This window comes from Podarcis pityusensis (assembly GCF_964106645.2).
Source record: "Podarcis pityusensis genome assembly, chromosome: 1".
In the NCBI taxonomy this organism is placed as follows: Eukaryota; Metazoa; Chordata; class Lepidosauria; order Squamata; family Lacertidae; genus Podarcis; species Podarcis pityusensis.
Window position 1 is genome coordinate 121,156,432 of NC_138028.1, and position 6,672 is coordinate 121,163,103.

A 6,672-nucleotide genomic window follows, 5' to 3' on the forward strand; every position below is an offset into this window, starting at 1 on the left:
GAAAAGCAAATTCTATTTGCTCCGAATTCCGGGACCTGCTTGCCTTCCACCTACCCTTGGAATTTGGATAAGCCAGCCCAAGACGTTTTGCTGCCCGAGGCAAAAGACAAAATGACATCCCTTCTCATTCCGTGTCCGAAAGCTGCTCAGACTATGTGGTCCCTGAATCTGAATACAGCCACCTCAACACGGAAAGAAGGTGAAAGGAAGCAGGTTCCTTCAATTTCTCATAGATGCTGCAGCTCAAGGTTGCCAACTTGAATAAAATACCGTATTTTTCCGTGTATAACGCGCCTCCATGTATAAGACGACCCCTATTTTTGGGGACACCAAATTAAGGAAATGGGGGGAGATTGCCCAGAGGTTTTTTTGGAGGGGTGCCAAAAAGTGCCTCCCCGGCCGCCAATGCCAGTCGCACGCTTCACCAAATTCACCTATTCTCTGCCCGCTCGCTGCCAGTAGTCGCCAATCACCCGCCCAATTTCCACAGCAGCAGCCAATCGTCAGCCAGCCTTGCCACAGCCACCAATAATCCGCCCAATTGCAGCTGACAATCTCCTGCTTGCAGCTGTCACCAATTGCCCGTCCTCCCTCTGCACTACCCGTGTATAAGGTAAAGGTAAAGGGACCCCTGACCATTAGGTCCAGTCGTGACCAACTCTGGGGTTGCGGCGCTCATCTCGCTTTATTGGCCGAGGGAGCTGGCGTACAGCTTCTGGGTCATGTGGCCAGCATGACTAAGCCACTTCTGGTGAACCAGAGCAGCGCATGGAAACGCCGTTTACCTTCCCGCCGGAGCGGTACCTATTTATCTACTTGCACTTTGACGTGCTTTCGAACTGCTAGGTTGGCAGGAGCAGGGACCGAGCAACAGGAGCTCACCCCGTCACGGGGATTCGAACTGCCGACCTTCTGATCGGCAAGTCCTAGGCTCTGTGGTTTAACCCACAGCGCCACCTGTGTCCCTTACCCGTGTATAAGACAACCACACAAAAAAACATTCTTATACATGGAAAAATACGGTATTGGGTGGGCCAGGTAAGCCTTGCCCTCATAATCAAGTGGTACACTCACACCATTGGGATGGCAATGTCTATTAACTTTTTTGGGGGGTCCAGCCCCCTCAAATATTTTATGAGGGGGTCCAAAGGGACCGTGGCCCCAGGAGTTGGCTCCTGTGTTGTGGCTGCAAGTTTCCATGAGCAAAAGTTCCTGCCTTCTCATTCCCAGCAAGTCCTGTCCATAGCTGCTGATGAATTGCCTGTGACTCTCCTCAAAAGTCACATCACATATGTGAGTAAACTGCTAGGAGATTCACGAGTATCATAAGGGACATTTGTACGTAATGAGCTTTCATGCATATACATTACGAACTGGTTCTGAGAAGAGGCCTCGCGTCTGCTTGCACAGAAAGCCATAAAGCACAACTGAGGCAAAGGATAAAATGTGCCTTTTTTGAAGAAGAAGAAAAAATTGTCACCATGGGGGAAGAAAATAAAACGGCATCAAGCAAACGAGGAAAAACAAACCATAACAAACAAATGGGGGAGGGATTTACCAGCAAAAGAGTAGAAGGACTAACTTATAAATTAATAAAATGGTAAAGGAAGCATGCAATTTGCCGGCATTATAATGATTTTGTTTTGAACAGTACATCAAACATCAGGATGCCAGGCTTTTGGCTTTAGAAGTGCTGCGACAGAATTTATGTAGGCCAACATTTGCTGGCGTGCGGAATTCAACAACTCCCAGAGCATATGATTCTCTCATATGGGCAGGATTATTTGCTCGTGAAGTAATTCTGAGAGGAAAATCAAGGGTGCTTCTGATCTTCCTGTCTCTGGGAAAGAGAGAAACTGTTGAGCAGCAGCAGAGAAGGAACTTCCTCCACCAGTTGTAGAAATGCAGAAAAGACAAGCAGATGTAGGGCACTAATTCATGGACGGTCTTGTGTACTTGTTGCGTGTGGAGGTCCCCAAGCCACCCCTCAAAATAATTCACAAATCACACGTAATTTTAGTTTAAGGTTTTTGGCACTATTTTGGCCACAACTTTATTAAAATACAAAATCTGTGAGTGGTTGCTTAGGCATTGGTTATGACTATCTGTCCCCCTGCCTGGGACAGAACTGACAATCCGAACTCCATTGGACACCAGTGAAGGGAAAACAATGTTGGGGATCAGTTGAGCTGAGCGACAGTCCCTCACCGCTCACCCAATCAGCTCCCCAAGGCTTGCCGGCCCTGGTCCCATTTCAGGAATTGGATGAAATCGTGGCAAGCCCCAGGATTCCTTTAACGGAATTCCCTTCAGCGTAATAGGAGGGGCAGGCACAGCCTATCCTGACCCCTCCATCACCAATTTTCATAACCAATGCCTAACCGCAACCTTACAAGTTGTGACGAATTGCTAAGTAGTAGGCAAAAACCAGATGGCACCAGCCAATCAGCCAAATGGCAAAATTCCTACTAGGCCCCTGCCCCAACGGCAGGTGACCCCATGACCTGCAAAGCAAGGTCAACCGGAACATAGGGTGGGCAGGCGGGTGAACCGATGCTCACTGCGAAAGAGAAAGCAGAAGCAGTGAGCCCAAATATTTAAAGCCTATGGTCCCACCCACCCAATTTGCTACATGCAATTTGCCCCAGCAACCCGGTCAGCCAATCGTTGTGCCAGGCAATAGCCATTAATCTGCCTGGCAACAGAGGGCTGGCCTGTTGGCCCACACCGCAAACCATACTCTCATTTTAGGGAGAACACGCTATGCCACGATGCTGCTTTGGTTGAAGGCCGTTTTGAAAATTCTGCTTGTGTGTTTAAAGACAACACTGGGCAACAATTTTTTACTTTTTGAATGTTGTCTAGATTTCTACAACTGATTTAGGGTATTTTTGCACTGCTGAATCAGGAAACAGCATCTGTTTCTCTCCATCAGGTCAGGTTTACTGTAAACTGAATGGTGGGCATTGATAAAGGTAAGTACACGTAAATTGCATGTTGCTTCACCATTTTTCAAACTTCAGGGCTTGAACTTCCATTTCTTGGAACTCCTGGAATGCTCAGCGGCAGGCAGGTCTCTCTTCAGAGTCCAACAGTAGTCAGCCATCATGACTGCGTCCCAGCGACCCTGATACCTGGTCTCCATCTCTTTCATGTCCTGATGGAATCTCTCCCCCTGCTCATCACTCATTGAACCCAGGTTCTCAGGAAACCGGTCCATATGTGAAAATAGGTAGTGCAACTTGATGCTCATGTTGCAGCCCAGGTTTCTGAAAGCAGTCAGCATGTTGTTGACAGGTTCTGCGTAGTTTCTGGCCTTATTGTTGCCAAGAAAGTTCTTCACTACCAGAACAAATGCCTTCCACGCTTCCAGTTCCACTTCGTTCATTGAGTTTCCGAACTCTGGATCTCTGATGAGCTGATGGATCTGAGGACCGCCAAAGATGCCAGCTTTCAACTTCTCCATGGTCAATCCTGGAAAAGCCTGGCACAAGTAAGTGAAGCAGTCACCATCCTTGTCCAGAGCCTTGGTGAACTGCTTGATTAAGCCGAGCTTGATGTGCAGCGGTGGGAAGAGTATTCTGTCTCTGTCCACCAGAGGGTCGTTGATGATGTTCCTTTTTTTGCAAGGCACCAATTCCTCCCGCACAGGCCAGTCCTTCTTCGTGTAATGCTGAGCACGGTCCCTACTATCCCACATGCACAGACAACATGGGTACTTGGTGAAGCCAGACTGTTGTCCCAACAAAAAGTTCACCATCTTCAGGTCAACACAAATAAACCACTTATGCTGATCATAACCAATTTTCTCCAGCACATACTTCACCGCTTCATAGTTCTCCTTCAGTGTAGTCGAGTGAGCCAGGGGTATAGAGGCAAACTGGTTTCCGTTGTGTAGCAGAACACATTTCAGTGATCGCTTGCTGCTGTCAATGAACAGTCTCCAATCTTTGGGTTCGTACTGTGGCACTCCAAGCTTGAGCAGAAGCTGCGCAATATCTGCACAGCACACCAAGTCCTTCTCTTCCGAGAAAAAACGGAGGTACTCTTGATGCCTGTTGCAGAAGAAGCTGATGCGAGCACTGTCAGAGAGGAGGTTTTTTCCTTCAATCTGGATGCCAACAGTTCGGCAGAGTCCTTTGACAAGCTGAGGCTTGTCCTTCAACCCTGGAGGCATCTTCGTCACTAATGTCAGGAAGTTCTCTGAAGATAGGCACTGGAATTTCATCACAATGAGCTACAGGACAACGTGCTGATTGAAGATCAGGATACTTCGTGGGGTGGCTGCCCCATTAACTTAGTTTTGATCCCCCAACTTTATGCTTTGCCGCACCAATTTATGGAAGATTTTGAGGTTTTATGACTTCAAACTGATCCCTTTTCAACATAATCACCCAGAACTATCGGACCTGAATACTTCTTGTCATTAAAATAATCATTTCCAATCAAAACAATTATTCGACATGGCATTTTACCCCCACCAACTTCTTCTAAAATGCTCCACACAAGCGTACATGTGAACAAAAATGTAAAAAAACCACATGTGGCCATAGCTTAAAAACTTGACCCGATTGAGCAAAACCAATGTGATTTTTTGATTCAGCGCATCAGATTCGTCCTAAATCAACTGAAAAAACGCAGACAAAAAATTTGTTGTTGACCAGTGTAATCTTTGAAAGGTGGGGTTGCAGCATCACACCACAGAAATGGAGGCTAGCAGAAGCAGCTAGCCAAGTGGGGCAGAACTGCTATGATAACTTCCTGTTTTAAAATAAATTTTATTTTTACATTTTCTATTTTACATAAGCAAATGAACTAAAAACATAAACACATAATCCCTTCTGACTTCCCTCACCGCCCCACATTGTGGATCTTATGTAATGATTTTCCCCTCTGCATCTCTATTATGACTCTCTTTTTCTCTAAATCATTGGTCAATGCATAGTTCAAATTTTTACTACAAGTTTTCTGTCAATCCTACCAATGCATGTAGTTGTTTACAATAGCGTTTCAAAGAAATTATAAACTTTCCCCATTCTTTATTAAAGACCTCCTCTTCCTGGTTTCTCATTCTTCCTATAAACTTTACCATCTCGGCATAGTTCATCAATTTTTTCTGTCACTCTTCTTTGGTCAGAGTTGTAACATCTTTCCATTTCTGGGCTAAGAGAGTCCGTGCAGTTGTGGTCGTGTACATAAATAGTTTTGTTCGGTCCTTTGGTAGCTCTGGTCCTATAATACCTAAAAGAAAAGCTTCTGGTTTCTTAGGAAAAGCTATTTTCAACATTTTTTTCAGTTCATTATTTATAAGTTCCCAGAAGTCTTTTATCATCTTACATGACCACCACATATGATAAAAAGCCTCTTTTCTTTACATTTCCAGCACACTTTAGACTTTGATTTGTACATCTTAGCTAATTTGTTAGGAGTTAAATACCAATGATACATCATTTTCATATAATTCTCCTTCAGAGTATAACATGCTGTAAATTTTATTCCTGTTGCCCATAGCCTCTCCCTTGCTGCTAATTCAATGTTATAACCAAAATCCTTGGCCCAATGGACCAGAACTGATTTAACCTGTTTTGTCTTTGTTTGCCACTCTAGAAGAAGGAACTTCCTCCACCAGTTGTTAGAAATGCAGAAATAACAAGCAGGTGTAAGGCATTAATTCATGGGCTGTCTTGTGTGCTTGGTTGCCATGATGCTGCTGACGTTCAAGGACATTGTGCAAATTCTGCTTGTGTCTTTAAAGATAATCTTTGAAAGGTGTGGGGGGGTCCCTGTTCCTTACCAGAAGAGAGAGGGTCAGGGTAAGGGAACTGGATGTCATGCAGTCACATCAGCAGGAGAATTTGATTGGCTGTACCAATCTCTACACCCTCCTCATCGCTTTGCTCCTCCCCCTTCTGGTAAGCAACAAGTAACACTTCCAGGAAGAAGTGAGTCACTTCTGGTGGCAGGGGCTTACCTTCTATGTAACCAAGGTTTAGGATTAGGCGAACACGTGGGTAGGCAAACTAAGGCCTGGGGGGCTGGATCAGGCCCAATCGCCTTCTAAATCCGGCCCGCAGACAGTCCGGGAATCAGCGTGTTTTTACATGAGTAGAATGTGTCCTTTTATTTAAAATGCATCTCTGGGTTATTTGTGGGGCATAGGAATTCGTTCATTTTTTTTCTTCTTCAAAATATAGTCCAGGCCCCCACAAGGTCTGAGGGACAGTAGACCGGCCCCCTGCTGAAAAAGTTTGCTGACCCCTGGCCTAACAAGTTCCAGATCCCTATCTAGAGTCAGGACAGGTGAAAGTAGGTAGAATCAATAATGGGGCAGGAATAAATACACTTTTCTTTTCTTTTAATTTTTTTTTTATTCAAAGTTATAACAAAACATATTTTCCAAAAACATATCCTTATTCCCCCCCCATTTTTCCTCCCCCCACAAAACCCATCCCCCCACCCCACCCCCCGACTTCCCTCAGTTCCAGTCTTTGGTTTCTCCAATAATGCTATTTTCTGCATGTTACAGAGTTGTATAGATCCTCCAACTGTTTAGCTAATTATTATCAGTAAAAAATTGTGGATTTTTATTCAAAACCTGCCAAGGAGTCCAGTTCACTTTGTTGTGTCTTCAAATACTTTGTGAAAGGTTCCCATTCATCCTTAAAGTCACAG